A 13,170-nucleotide genomic window follows, 5' to 3' on the forward strand; every position below is an offset into this window, starting at 1 on the left:
ATGAAGTGTGTTCTCTGAGTGTAGATGCAGACAATTAAAAGTATGTAAATCAATATATAATGTCAATAAAATGTGCAGTTTTGTGATACAAATTGAATTTTTTATTACTTGCCTAAATAGCCTAATTGAGGAGAACTGGCTATATCTGGCGAATTTATGTTTGCATTATTAATCCAGGAAAATGAATGAAAACAGGTCCAGATCAATTATTACTTTAAATTGGAAGTTTTCCACCTTGTCTATTTTCAGCTCAGCGCCCGCCACTGGGAAAAAAGGACATCCCATTAAGCCGAGAATACACAGCCCTATCGTCAACAGACATAAGGTAAACGGTGCGTTTCTTCCCCTGCAGCCAGACAGTCTGTTTGCTTGTTTGCTTATTATCTTGTTCTAAGATTGGCGGGAGCATAAACCTTCATAAGGTGGACTGGCAGACAGACAGGAGTAAATGTACACTGTGGCTGACGTACAGTATCATGTTCCTTGATCCGCTATCTCTCCCCAACAGACTGTCTCTTCTCTATATATACCTGTGTTTTTTTAAAGTGGTCAGAGTTCACTGTGCTTGCCTTTGGTAAGGAAAAATTAAATTCATGAAAAAAGGGTATTTTAATGCTTCATGACTGACAGACATAATTGTAGGTGCACTTACTGTAGTTCTCAGTCTGAGTGAGAAAGTAAAAATATTCTGTGGAGGAAACATTTATGAAATTCTCCAATACCTGCAACAGAACTAGTTTAAAGACAATTTTTTTCACCACGTGTATAATGATAGGCAGAATAGTCAAGGCTATATGCTCTAAATGAACTTTTTGTAGTTCTTCCTGTTATAACCTGTAAAATAAAAATGACAAGAAGTAGGTCTACGTTTCAAATTGCTTTATAAATTCACGAAATGTGCATCCTGTTGGCTCAGCATTCAGACAGGGAAGTACCAGTGTCAGGGGCACGTGTTTGATGCATTCATGTGCAAATGTAGCCTTGGGGTTAGCACCAGGGTCATAGATAAAGTGTCAATCAACTCCAACAGCCCATTTAAAGAGGCACAAATCATATTCAGTCTGAAATAAAATTCCCTCCCTTGCCAAAGCATGTAGGCTAAGGCCAAGGTACAAACTGCTGGTACTGAAGGGCTTCAGGGACTGCTAGATTTTGTTGTTGTGCTTAATCGATAAATTAAACGAGTTGATTTTACAGTGAACTCAAATTTAATGTAGCCTCACCTGGTTTCTTGTGTCTGGTTGGTGGTTTAGGTAAAAACAAAAACCATCAGACCCCATGGCTCTCCAGGACCAGGCATACAGTCTCAGGATATATGGAACTAATACTAGTTTTGATTGGGAGCAATGGGAAGTTTTGGGAGCAAAAAAATCCCCTTGTAAATATGACACTTTTTGTTAATTTATAACCATGTTTGCAATGTTCTAAAAATACATTTATCTACACTCTACAACAAATGCTCGGCAAATAGCCCAACCAAAATAATTTGATATTAGGCAACATTAAATAGTCTGCTCATAGCTGTAACTAAGTTAAATTAAGAGCATTTTCATTTGCTACTATTATTACTATTATTATGTTAGCATATTTATGTTAACATTTCATGTTAGCCAGTTACACTAGAAAGTAGATTATTGCAAGCTATCAGGCTATTGTTTGAATCCCATCAAATAAAATAGGCTGCATAATAAACTGTGCTTTTCAGCTAGCTAGCATTGCTACAGTGTTTACCACCTCCTGCTGTCTGTTGAATGTTGTTGTACATATCTCTGACTGGAAGATAAATTACAACAAACAAATCCTTGTTAGAATTTTGTTAAAACATTTTTTTAAGCTTCATTGCCAAAATCGTACAGAGAGGAAGAAGCCTTCCGATAAAAAGTTAGAGAAGCAGTTCAGTCAGGTCTATTTTCATTCCTGCAAAGAAAACAATGCAAATGACCATAGTGACTGAAGCGGGAATGTTGAACATGAATCAGATCAAGGAGGACATATCCCATGACATTTGCTATTTACACTGTAGCACGGAAATAGGGTGGAAAATGTGAGATGAACAATGTTTGTGCAGTTAATACTAAGACAGAGCCCCTGAATGATACAGCTCAGGTGAAACTCATTTCGGTTTTGCTTGCCTTTTTTTCTTTAGCAATTATGTTCAGTGGGGGAAAGTGCTGCTAATAGTTTCTCAACTGCATAAAGCTTCATATTGCCAGACAAGAAATAAACCCGTCACCACTTGATTGATTATAACCTGAAGAGCGTATTAGCTGGGCATTAGTGCATGGACAAGTAAGGGCTCTACAGACTTATGGCTGTAGATATGCCATTTATTGACAGTCTGAAAGGGAAGTTTGTTTGCCACCATGAGGTTGCAGATGTAAATAAATAAATAAATAAATAAATAAATAAATAAATCTACCCCTTTGTTTTAAGAGTGTCATATTTTACTTTGTACTATATAATTGGTTTTTATTTGAGACCGAAATAAAGATTTAAAGAGGACCATCTCAGCTTGGCAACAGTGAAATTTGAAGTTGGATAACGCACAGCATTTGAAGCAGAAAATATCTTTGTGTCACTATACCCTTGGTATTTCTGACATTAATAAAACAATCACAGTGGAACCCAATATAATGGATTTTCCACAACAGCAACAATTTTTAATAATGTATTTAACATAAAGTGAAGCTGTATTTGGCAGCATTGTTGTACCACAATTAGTCAGCAGATGCAGCCTGCATTGATGGAGAAAACATAATTTCCATAGGGATAATCCAACAAGCAAATGTTGTAACGGGAAAGATGGAACAGCACTGTGTAGTTCTTATATTGGCTGGCAGTTCATTACACCACTAGAGAGGTGAGAAAAGGTAAGATTTTGAATGAATATTGAGAACAGTAGTGAGATACTCTACAGTAGAAAGTGAACTCAATATAAGCACCTTTTTGGTGACCAGTCTTCTTTGAATGGCAATAGGTTCAGGGATTGGAGGCTGAAACACTATTTATGTGTCTTTCCTGATTGCTGGGCAGAACATGTCTTCAGTGCAAAAGCTAGAATACAGCTCAGCCACCAAGATGTGTTCAGGCGAGATTGTATGTAAGCTAATGTACTCTATATCATTTGGAAACTTTGTGATGTTTAGCTTTAATCTTCATTATATCACAGTATAAATGTCAGTTGTCACTGCTTTGTTACAAAGCTACTGCTAAATCAAAGAACTGCATCACCATGATGTTATCTTTGTGTTAGGAAAAACATGTTTTTTCCCCCCAATTAAACATTGTTGAGTAAATAATTATGCCTCGTCATTGCAGCAATCATGGAGATGGCTAAAAAAATCTTTTCAAAAATAGTTTTAAAACGGAATGATATAGGCCTACAGCACATTTAATAAATGCATCCGTTCAGGGATTGGTAAATCTCCTCAGAGGCCAGTAATGCTGAATATGATACACGTAAGAGTTTAAAGAACAGCTTAGCAGATGCCAGGTGGCAGTTTTGATTGGGTTTGTTAGCAGGAGCTAATAAAAGCGTCACTTGCAGTTTTTCAGAGTCACAGCTTGGTCTTATTAATGACAGTCACTGCTGATTTAGCCTCCGCATGCCATTAATTAAGAGTAGGAATAATTTTCAGGCTCTCCCCACTGTCATTAGAAGCAGAAAGGATATTCCCAACAGGAATTCCTGACTGAGGGGCTGCATGTGTGTGTGTGTGTGTGTGCATGCGTGCATGCGTGCTTATGTGTGTTTGTATCTGTGTGTGGTACAAGGTAGAAATACATGGTGAGTGCTGATCCCAGATTATTTCCTGGGTGAATTGCATACTAAACAGCAAAACCTTGGGAGTGAACACGTCAGGAACAGAGGTTGTATAGAACTCTGCCCATAATTTTGAAAGTGATGTGATAAATGATTTTCAATGATCTCATCTCTTTGCCTTTTTATGTAAACTGATTGATTCTCCCCCTTCCTTACATGAAACAAGGTTAACTATAGCATATAGGATCGTTTAGCAATAGTGCCAAGACATGTTCAGTTGAGTTTTCATTGCAAATTGTATCTCATTATCATTTAATGCTTCCATTTTTTGCATCAGTGGTAAGGACCTTGATCCGGTGCAATTCATTCAGGTTATCAGGCTGATCATAACTGAGGTCAGTATCTTTGTAGCTCTATTGTACTTGCCAGAGTTTAAAACACACTATACACCATGACTTGTATAGTTCATCATTATGTACACTAATTGCTGAGGCCATTGAAGGCTTTAGTGTTGCCAATAAGCATTTTTGCCTTTATAAATGCTTTGGGACAAAGGGTTAAGACTTAATATTCAGTTTGCGAGTGAATGACAGCCTTGGATACATTCAGACACTAATGGAGCTGAGCAGAGCCTGGAAAAATGAAACATGAGACCTCTCTGGATTCAAGTGTGCTGGTCTGGGGAGTAAAGAGACATCACTGTACAGAATAAGCACACAATTCCCTCCCCCAGCTTTTTTAAGATAAAAGGCAAACCATTGCACCAACCCAACCTCAAATCGCCTTGGTGCACTTGTGATAGATGTTTAAAAATATATTTGTTTACATCAAACATACTTTAATTATTTATTTCTATTTTAATTATGAAAGACTAAGAAAAGCAGAAATACAGACATTTCCACCACAATCATCTTTGTGCTGCAAGTGAAACCAATTGAACTGTCAACAGATGTCTCATGTTCCTTAACCTCTTCGCAAAGATGCTAAATCTGGCCAATCCTTGCCTATTTAGGTTGTGTTCTATTGAAGACTCTTTAACTCCGGAGGTGAACATCACATGGAAAATGGCTTAAATGAAGTAAGACCCTTGTACCATTTACAATATTAAGTTCAGTTAATTTTCATAATTTAGGCTTAAATGAAGTGTCACAAATTCAAAAAATCCTAGGCCATGAATGTGAAAATGAAGTTACATTACATTACATTACATTACAGGCATTTGGCAGACGCTCTTATCCAGAGCGACGTACAACAAAGTGTATAACCATAACCAGGAACAAGTATGACGAAACCCCTAGAGAGAAGTACCGGTCCAAGTACAGGGAACAACCGCATAGTTCAACTTGGACCCTGATGGTTAAACTGATTAACACTAACGAGAACGGCAACAACGCAATCTATGGAAAAATAAAAATAAATAAAAATACAAGTAGTCGTTAAGACAGGCGCATCAACTAAGTCACCTATGAAACAGCTGCCTAGTTACAACCCTAAGTTTAGTCATTTACAGGGGGGAAGGGAGGGATGGGGAGAGGTGCAGCCTGAAGAGGTGGGTCTTCAGTCGTCTTTTGAAATGGGTCACAGTCTCAGCTGTTCTGACCTCCACAGGGAGGTCATTCCACCATCGTGGGGCCAGAACAGACAGGAGACGTGTTCTGGAAGTGCAGGTGCGAAGAGGGGGAGGTGCTAGGCGTCCTGAGGTAGCAGAACGGAGGGATCTGGCTGGCATGTAGGGTTTGAATATCTTGTGAAGGTATGCTGGGGCTGATCCCTTGACTGCCTGGTATGCTATGACCAATGTTTTGAATTTGATGCGAGCTATAACAGGCAGCCAGTGGAGGGTAGTGAGCAGGGGAGTTACGTGAGAGTGTCTGGGGAGGTTGAAGACCAGACGAGCCGCAGCATTCTGAATGAGCTGCAGGGGTCTGGTGGCAGCCTTTAGTAATTGCAAAAGGCTTGGTAGGCTGTGGAAGACCTCTACAGTTGATGACCGAAGAATTCTCACCATAATGAAGAAAAATCCATAAGTAACCCCCCAGAGATGCCATCGAAGCTAAAATAATGGGTAGTTGGGTCTGCCATGCATTTTTATACACAGCTGTGAGCATGCTAGGAGGGTAATTCCTAAATTAACTCAGAAACAACACCCATGTAGCACCTGCTTTCAATACTTTGGATCCCAACATTGCTCTGATGTGTTCTTTATTTTGGCAGTTACCAATACATTTCAGTCAAATTGTCCAGAAAATAATTTTATATCTGTGATACTAACCTTTCCTATCCAAATGCTTTGCAATCATTTACTGAATTATTAAATTCATTAAAATTTTGCAGTTGAAGATGGCAGGTCATCTTCTGGAGGTTTTGTGTTCCTTCATAGGTAAAATAACTAATTAATTGAAAACCCCTAAATAAATATTCAAAACATGGATACCATAACAAATGGAATATTTAAAAAATTAAGAGTTGGATTAAAATCCAGTGTGAGCTTGACCCATATATGGATGTGGCAATACCTTGCTGGCCCAATTTCAATGGCCACCCTTAATCTTTGTTCTCATCAGAGACAGATTAATTCCAGAAATGCAGACATTATCTTCTTTTCTGCATGGTTACACCAAAAGACTCCTCAGTAATGTGTGTGTGTGTGTGTGTGTGCGTGTGTGTAAATGTGTGGTTTCACACTATAAATATTCCATTGGAGCATGATGGAGCCAGTGAGCCAGTGGAGTAAACCGATGCACTGATTATGAGAAACAAATTAATCTGACAATTCAACACAACTCATGCAGACATCTGTTATATTCATGCAACTACATTTTAAGTGTTCAAGCCTTTAGTCAGCTAGTCTCACCCTTTGGTGAGAATTACTAAATAAATATACAGAAGGTGGAGACAAGTAACAGACAACAAAATAAATCAATGCTCAAGACATTGTTATCAGATTCACCAAGGAGAGGGTGAGAAACAATTCATTCTTCTTGCAAATTTAACATCATTAGTTTATTTTCCAGCCTGGGTGAAGGCATATGTAGCAGGTTCTAAATTATGCAGATAGGTATGTAGTGTACATGATGATTGGTATATTAAATAGAGGAATGCATAAATCATATATAACTTATACTACAATACTGCTATAGTACTATACAATACTTAAATACCTGAGAACATATGTCTAATAAAAGTTGTTCTAAAGGAAGGCTCTACATTATTATACCATTAGATTGAACTTGTTGGGTAACTGAACAATAGTGTCCTGGAATAAATGTTAATCTTAATTGCCAGGGCATTGCGGCAAAATATCATGTGTGCTCAGTCAACCTACCATGTATCAGTAAATATTAATAAATAAATAAATAAATGGTTCAGCATGACACTGTAGCCTGGGCGTACTTTAAAACTGGGGACCTGAAGGTGTGACGCACATTAGTGAACACAATACATTAATTATCATTATAATTTACAAGCTAGGAGTGGTTTTATGTCCCGTGACAGATTGTTCTAATAAAGATGGAGTAGAGTGGCCACTGTACAGTAAAATGTGTTCCTTCATTGAAGGAGAGTTGAGGGGATATGGGTGGACCATTCAATAATGGAGCCTTCGAACATCCAATCTGTTGCCGCTGCTCACTTACGTACTTTCATTTGTAGTCATACATTTCCAGTCACTTTTCTGGCTAGCGGGCATTTTGAGTTTGTAATGCTATACCATTCATGTCTGAGTAAAAGCAATCAATCAGTGAAGCACGGTGCTGGTGTATTTTGAAGAATCCAGTTTAAAAAAAGGTCTCGTGTATGCTGATGTTGATGCCTGTAAATGTATGTGCATCTGGTTACCTTCCTACAGAGTATTCCTTGACTGCAGAAATATTCTAAATTACATTTTATTGGTTTTACTCCTGATATAATAGGGAGTCAATACATAGCGTAATCTGTGTAATGTTATATTTTCCAATGAATAGAATAGAATAGGATTGCTTTATTTTTCCCAGGTGGAACTAAAGAACTATTAAACTAATGCACCTCTGCTTGATTCAGGAAATATTATAGCGATGAGCCCGTAGTCCAGAATCAAACCCTGCCCATGCCGATGACTGTGGAGAAGCTTAGCTTCATCCAGCGTGAGAGGGTTTCAGTAGGCAGGATAATCCATATTCCCCTCGTCACCCAGCACATCAGCACCCAGCTGAGCAGGGTTTCAGTCAGCAGTATTCTCTTCAGCCCATCAAATCAAATCATTATTCTGTAGATGCCTGCAGACTGCCTTTTACATGGAGCTCTCCAGCACAATACCTGCACAGCTCAGCTGGTGGACTACAGTGACAGAACTTTGACCTACACTTTGGGCTAGAGCACTCCAGTCTTGGAGGGCCGCAGTGTCTGCTGGTTTATGGGGTGTTCTCGGCACAAGTGTTTAGTCATCTACTGGCTAGTGAATTCACACACCTTGTTCTTAAGGCCTTAATTGGCAGCTGACTGAAAGGAAACCACAGAAACCCACAGACACTGCAGCCCCATCGGGATTCAGTGTGACACACCTGGACTAGAGGACGCACAGGCTAGCCTGCACTCTAGCATACACTGCGGAAGGGTAGGGGTGGGCAAGAGCAGTCATATCTGTTTGTGGATTTTACTCCAACTCTCAATCATTTAATTTGCTTATTGATGAGGTTGTGAATAACAGCTGTGTCCCTGTATGGGATATTTTACTGTGATCTAATCTACAAATTAACAGCTTTGGCATATACAGTTAATTAGCTAGTTGAGACAGGAAAATTTGTGGAAATAAAAACCTGCGTATGACACCGGTCCTCCAGGAACGGTGAGGTGGAGCTGTTCTGATGAGTTTCTCAGTCTTCTCCTCCGGGGCAGAGTTTTGAGAATATTGCAAATGTCTCCAGATCAGACTGTGGCTGCTTCCTATATTTGTGGAGGGGACCCCTGGATGCTGTCCTGTGTTTGTGGAGAGGTACCACTGCAGTGGCCCCTCTGTATCAATGTGAGGGTTACCAAGTGGTCAAGGGGTTTGGCCTCCTTTCACTGACCACTCATGAGTACGATGGCACTGACCACAGAGGAGACAGCAACTGTTGATCTTTCTCCATTGATGGAAAAAGCTGCGTTAGGGGGAAGTACACCGAGGCTCACGCCACCATGCTTTTCTGAACAGAGGTAGTCCACAGACATCTTCCCCTGCCCCTCGCCTATCCCCCGCAGACAGCTTCCTTTCCTCAGCACAGTACACAGAACATGGAGGCGCCCGTTAAACTGACATGTCCTTCTAATGTCAGAATCTCCCCACCCCGCCCCGCCCCGCCCCGCCCCTCCCACCACCTTTAATTTCATTGCGAGCTTCCTGTCCTGCAGACGGCAGTTAATCATCCCCGCCGGGCCGCGCGGCGGACGGCTCCACGCCCATCGATCACCGCTCTTATCGCGTTACGCGCGGGCTACGCGTGTCATCTCCGGAAGATCCCGGGACTCTGACGCGTGTCACTTCATTTCATTTCCATGTCACGGCCATTAAGCCCAGCTGGCCGCCGAACAAGTGGAGGATGAGGACCCGGGCGGCGCACTCCAGGCACTTCATTCGATAGTCTGTCTCACCTGAGTGAAAGGACAGGCACTGCACTGCACAAACACATCACGCTGCCCGCACATGTGAGGTCAAGAGGGTTTGTAAATGATCCGTTAACTAAAGAACACTCTGTGCTAACTCTAACAGAGTTATTCGCTTACTTGGCAGAAAAGTCATCATTGGTACAATGCAGGATAATAATAATAATAATAATGTGTAGTGTAATGGTCATATAATACAAAATAAGTACTAATACATCATGAATATAGTAATTAATAATTATTTTGCAATAATAATAGGTTTTTTACATAACCTTCCATCCAGTTTTACCGTGCATACCCATTAGTATTTTTATACAGTATATTCCCAGTCATTTAGTTGTTTTACAATGGAAACCCTTTGACTCTTGAGAGTAAGTTAAAATAAAAACTGACTGTTCAAGTCTTCCAACTCCCACTTTGCCACCTGTGCCGAGTGCGGTTGTACATACTTGGAGTTCCAGCTGCAGCTAGATTCATAATTTCCCATAACACTACCCAGGGAGTGCGGCTTTCCATCAGCAGGGCTTCTCCTCTGCAGCTCAGTCAGGTCCCTGCAATCTGCCTGCACAAAATGCTGCACCATAACCTGTTGATAGCAGTGTTTAAAAAAAAGCCATCTTTCATGTGTTTTTCAGAGGACCACTGCACTAATTTACATGGTCTACATTTACAAAATGGCATTCTAAATTTGAGCAAAATCAGGGGAAGTGAAAAACAACCAAACTCTATTTCTGTCCCATGCCTTCAGCCGAAGCATTCCACATCAGACACTACCCGAGAGATGTCTCTGTTTCACGCGTACAGTGCAAATCAATAAAAAGGCAAGTGTACAGACTGACACGGTATGCAGCAAGCAGCCTGGACCACAGCAGCCCACACATGCACAAACAGAGGGTCGACAGGCCCACGGGATGAAGGCCTAATATGAATCTAATCTCGTGGCTCAGCGGTTCATCGCTAATGTCAATCACACTTCACTCTCTCTCTTCTGTTCTTCCCCCGCTTGCCTACACCTCTTCCTCTCCCAGGACTCCCATCACAGGCACTGCCCAGAATGATGTACACACACCAAACGCCAAACCGCACAAGCTTTCCATCTCGGAGCTGCCCTGTCAATGAGAGTCTGGGGAAAGGCGTAATGTTGCAATGAATGCAATGAACAAACAAGATCACTTTATTGCCTATTAGCATTAGCCAACTGGAATTTTTGTTGCATATCTCTCATAGAAACACACATGTACATGGTCTCCCTATATTTATAGTCCCGGTACATACATTGTTACTCTGTAACAAACTCTGTAACAGACTCATCAGAGAGGTCAGAGCACTGGGTTAGCCACCGTGCAGGGCCCCCAGAGCAGTTATGAGGTTCAGGGCCTTGCTCAAGGGCACTTTGGCAGTGCTGGTGGGCACTGCTTGGTTGGTTTATGATTCAAGACAGTAAAGACAATAAGTTCAAACCAATACAAAAAGAAAAATCTGGATTGTGCATTTATGTTGAAGGAAAAATATCATGCTTTGTAAGTTAGTGCAGCTTTAAGTTGATGACATAGCTGATATTTTTTGTCTCAAACAGCTAAGTGTAAACAGTCATTTCTGCATTTCAAGCATCATGTACATGTTTTTTGTATCTGTTTTGTTTTCAAAACGATAATGGAGTAAAATCTGACTTTTCCTATCAAACAGAATTTTTTCAAATGTTAATGAAAACAAATGTGATGTGCAATTGTCTTCTGTAGGCAAAAGTACATGTTTTAAGAAGGAAAAGGAGAGACAGTTTTGCTGAACTTTGATCTCTTGCATTTATGAGTCTCGAAAAGGTTTTCCTCATCTGCATTTCAGGAGTTCCCACCTCTTATTAGGCAACATGAACCGAATTAGACAGCAAAGGCGACAAATACTCCCACACTCCCTTCCTTCTGTCTCATTCCCTTTCCGTCGTTCAGCCTGATTAGCACTGAACCCACAGAGAAGCATGCCGTCTGAGGCGCAGAGCCAGTGACCCCTCCCCATTTGCTCCAGATTGCCCGGATTCAAGCTTCATTCATGTGTCGCTCTTTCCTGCCTGCGGCCGTGTGGCCTCATTAAGTAGATGAGCGCATTGCGTGGAACCCTGTTTGAGCCCTGCAGGTGGCCGATGACATCAGCGCTGGAGCTGGGTGACACAGGTCCCTCCGGCCGTGACAATGTCAGACACCCAGCTGCGATGCCTCGGAGTCAGATGTCCAGCGAGAATCCTCGGTGTCAGAAACCAAGGAGACTTCTTGGCATGTGCCAAGGCGCTTCATTGTCAAGCGCACAGTTGGACTTCACAGTGTCAAATCTACAGTGGGCCTTCATGATCTAAAACACACAGTAAGGCTTCTCAGTGTTAAATACAAGGTGAGACTTCTTAGCCTGAATCATGGTGTGGTCCTGACCGAGAGGGGGTTTTAGTTTTCAATTCAGATTGAGGAAATTAGGTGAGATAAGAGGGTAGAGAGATTGCCAGCTGGGCAGAGTCAGTGATCACCTGCAGGATGGGTGGCTCCTGTGTGACTGCAGTCTTTTGGCCATAGTGTTTGTTGGTTTTGTCACTGCAGCTAGCAGAAATCCTTTGCATATCTCCCTTTGCATATAGAAACAACAGATAGTGCATGATGTCCATAGAAACTTGCCTCAAATAATAATAATAATAATAATAATAATAATAATAATAATTTTATATAGTGCTTTTCATAGTCTCATAGATGCTTTACAATGCATGAATAACAAAACATACAATGCAGAAAATGCAGTGGGACCAGTGGTGCAGTGGTGATAGGAGGAGGTGTAAGAGGGGGAAGACAAACATCAAGGGAAGGCTAGGGAAGAGAAGTGGGTTTTAAGACTTTTAAGATTTGAAGAAGGTGAGTGATATAGAAATATAGCATTGAATTATTGTTAATTATGATATATCAATCACAGAATTATAATTAAATTGGATCACACTGGACTTGTAGGTATTTTGAAATTATTGCAGGTATTATGGCAGTCTTCACATGCACTGAATCGATTGCGCATCATCTATTGCCATCTGTTCAACCTTGTTCAACTATGACTTTTAGTTACAATTTAATTAAACATGCATCCCCATCATTAATTCTAAAAATAGGTGCACAAGTAATACAGCCCACAATCTGCCATAATATGCGATGTTGAAAGACAATGCTTAATTTTGCACTATTTAAAAATAAATAAATAAATAATAATAATAGTAATAAAATTTAACTGGCAAACATGTAACTGCCATTACCATTTACATTATCTAATTGCTATCATATTTACTCATAGTTATTGTTCATAACTGCTCTCATGTATCCTGTGAACATGTTCAAGAAAAAGAAGACAAGTTGAACTTGAACATAGTGTAGTAAAGAGAAGCTCCAACCCAGTAAACATGCCAAATGTCTTTGCAAAGCAGAAGGGTTTGTAGGAAAAAGGTAAAGCATGTAGACATGTCAGTCAGTGAATCTTTATTACCAGATACATGTATGCTACGGACAGAATAAACATGTAACACAAAGTTCTCCAGTGACTCTCAATTCTGACAGAAACATCAGGAGAATATCAGAGGTCAAGATCATATGCCAAGTGATGCGTGGCTGGTGTCTCTTTTCAGAGTGCACCGAGGTGCATTTGCATTCCGAGACATGAAAGAGCTCTAAGCTTCAGCACTATCCTCATTTTCTTTTCACGGCCATGGTCTTCGGATGAATGATGAAGGTTGCCATTACTGTTGCTCTTGCCATTATTGTCGCAGTTGTTTT

The 13,170-nt window shown here is 40.5% G+C and overlaps 1 protein-coding gene across 1 annotated transcript in view; it reads left to right on the forward strand.

Moving 5' to 3' along the window:
* The window catches only part of LOC135237907 (immunoglobulin superfamily member 21-like), a 240,079-nt gene that overhangs the window by 20,400 nt on the left and 206,509 nt on the right, over positions 1 to 13,170 (forward strand). The window contains exon 2 of the mRNA XM_064305459.1: positions 250 to 325. The gene's annotated coding sequence lies outside the window, so the exon portion shown is untranslated. The remainder of the gene's footprint in view (positions 1 to 249; positions 326 to 13,170) is intronic.

Source organism: Anguilla rostrata, chromosome 13, assembly GCF_018555375.3.
Source record: "Anguilla rostrata isolate EN2019 chromosome 13, ASM1855537v3, whole genome shotgun sequence".
Lineage (NCBI taxonomy): Eukaryota > Metazoa > Chordata > Actinopteri > Anguilliformes > Anguillidae > Anguilla > Anguilla rostrata.